This window comes from Pundamilia nyererei, unplaced genomic scaffold (genome assembly GCF_000239375.1).
Source record: "Pundamilia nyererei isolate P.nyererei 1_Seehausen unplaced genomic scaffold, PunNye1.0 scaffold00257, whole genome shotgun sequence".
NCBI lineage: Eukaryota > Metazoa > Chordata > Actinopteri > Cichliformes > Cichlidae > Pundamilia > Pundamilia nyererei.
The window spans coordinates 428,225-430,739 of NW_005187658.1; the positions used below are offsets into that span (position 1 = coordinate 428,225).

General features: G+C 40.8%; 1 protein-coding gene across 3 annotated transcripts in view; it reads right to left on the reverse strand.

Moving 5' to 3' along the window:
• zc3h11a (zinc finger CCCH-type containing 11A) overlaps window positions 1–1,991 on the reverse strand; it is a 16,847-nt gene extending 14,856 nt beyond the window's left edge. The window contains exons 1-2 of one of the 3 annotated variants that reach the window (XM_013915106.1): window positions 1,888–1,991; window positions 652–724 (exon numbers count right to left, since the gene is read on the reverse strand). The gene's annotated coding sequence lies outside the window, so the exon portion shown is untranslated. Of the gene's footprint in view, window positions 1–651 lie in introns of all 3 variants that reach the window. The other 2 variants (XM_013915105.1, XM_013915104.1) reach the window with 2 other exon arrangements.
• Window positions 1,992–2,515: the final 524 nt, after the last annotated feature.

Consider the following 2,515-nt stretch of genomic DNA (forward strand, 5'->3'; position numbering starts at 1 on the left):
GAGAGCAGATTTCTCCTGTTTTGGCTTCCTGTTAAATCCAGGATTGAATTCAAAATAGTTCGGGCTGGACCAGGTGGCCCTGGATCCTCCCCTAGTTGTGCTGCTGGGTGCTCCCCATGACACGATGACTGTTTCTTCTTCACTCAATTTTTAATTCAGTTCGTTTCATTTATAAAGCACCAACCCCCGACGTGCACCCAGCACCTCCACAGAGGGTCGTTGTCACCCCTCCCTCAGCCTGGTTCTGCTGGAGGTTTCTTCCTGTTTAAAGGACGTTTGTCCTTCCCACTTCTGCCAAAGCGCTCATATGATTGTATTCTTTACTTTACAATAGAAAGTGCCTTGAGGTGACTGTTGTAGTGATTTGGCGCTTTGTACAAAAAAAATGAATTAAATTAAGCACTGCTAAGGTCACCGAGGACCACCACCAAGTTTAGCAGCACTAAAAACACAAATAAAGATACTTGGGGTCAAAGATATTTGACCAGTTTGTAAAAGTTCTGAATCTGTACATCACCAACTAGATTCCAAGTCAAACAACAAGAAAACTTAAACAACTTGACGAATTTGTAGAAAAGGCAACAATAGTGCAGTGAGAGTAATCTGTAAAGCTGACCTGTACTCGTGGGAGATGCACTGCTGCTCATTTACCTGAGGTAGTAGAGAAGTGGTCTGCCTCCTGAGTGCACAGCTGGTACGGAGTCTCCACAGTAGTAAGGAAATCCTGAAGGAACACTTGATCCATGAGATAAGAGGAAAAGTGGGGTGGGTCTCCCAAAGACATTAGTCTTCCTACGACTTCCCATTTCTGAGACATCCTGATCTCTGCCAAACCGCTAAACAATACTGATGCTGATGCAATCAAGTCCTTTGGGCATTGCTTGTAAACCATCATTGATACTATTTGGTGGCTACTGAAATAAATAAGTAGGGGGACATAAACAGCATGAACAAGAAAAAATAGAAGAAACTCTAAGCGATGTGGGAAAAAGTTGAGAAAGGTGGCGTGGTTGGCGGGAAAATCCTCAGCTTCTTCTTGTTGGCATTTACACATTTTGTGACATTTGAATGCTGGAGGTTGGGAGGAAAACCGTGCAGGACTTTCATGTCTTGGTTACCAAATGCTGGAGAAAAAAAAAATCTTCTGCCAATCAACTGGGGGCAAATTATCCGGATCCAGGGATCCCCAAAGAGGGCCAAGAGGACGGGTTTAAACCTACAAATACATCAGAAACACTCCCCGGGGAACTGAAAGGTGGTTATTGAAAGACAAACAGGACAAACACTCCACACAGCAACATGAAACAAGTGTGCTCGGACACACGCACATACTTTTACACTTCAAGTGTCTCATGCAGGAAAATCTACAAGTGTCGTTTTTGGGAGGCTTCACTCTACACACGCAAGCCTCAGCCTGCCAGTGACAACCGGCCTTAATTATCATCGTCATCTTAATTAGGACACAAACAGCAATTAAACCGAAACACTCAGATAACAATAACGAATCTCAAACTCGAGGAAAAGATCAATTTAAAGACCAAGACAGCCAAGAAAACATTCACATACTTACTGTTGAATTACAAAAAGTGTCTCAAAGCTAATGAACTACGTGACTCCCAGTCGGAAAATGCCTCGCCTTTATAGCTAACCTGGCTAACTAGTGTCTAGTCTAAAAATGTGAACTCTTAAATTATTATGATTAATAGATGAGCACTTTTTAGCTCGTGTACATAACAGAGGCCTACCGAAACCTTGGACGGTTAGCGACCTTATCGTTAGCTAAGCGTTCACACGGCCGTTTATTACCGTGGTATTCACGTCCGTGTTGTAACGTTTCAATGTAACTGCATACATATGATGTAAACAGTGTATGTAGTGTTCAATTACCAGTTTAAAATTTAAAAAGATATTTGAAAACTTGTAGAATATAGCAAGAAAAACCCGAACCCGCTCGAAGAAAACCAGAACTGCTCTCTGACTCAAGCAAAATGGCGACGGTGGAATACAAATACGAGGAGGGGGGCTGCGTGCTGTGTTCAAGTCGCAAGGAAAGATCGGACATTCGAAAATTACATTTCATTGTGCAGAATTCGCATTACCGTAAGCTCCCTCCAACATCAGAAACGCTAACTAATAATCACACTGAAAGAAAAATGAGACATCGCTTTCTGATTTCAAACATGTGCTTTTTATTTTATTTATTTAAAAGTAAAAACCGGACAGTAGGGTCCGTGCTAGTGATGGTAAATTCGGTTATTTTTACTGAATCGAGTTTGAATGAGTCACTCACCGAAGTGAATCGTGTTTGAGTCATATGAGTCACAGAGTCAGTTGCCCAGAGAGTGCAAAAAATATACATTTTTACTCAAACTTAATTTGTTTCTCTTTTCATGTAAATCCTACTGCTAAGATGAGTGATTGAAAAAGAAAAACAACTAGTTTTATAGAGCAAAAAAAAGATTTCTAATGGGAACATTTATTTTTATTTTTATTTTATTAGTATTTTCCTCATATG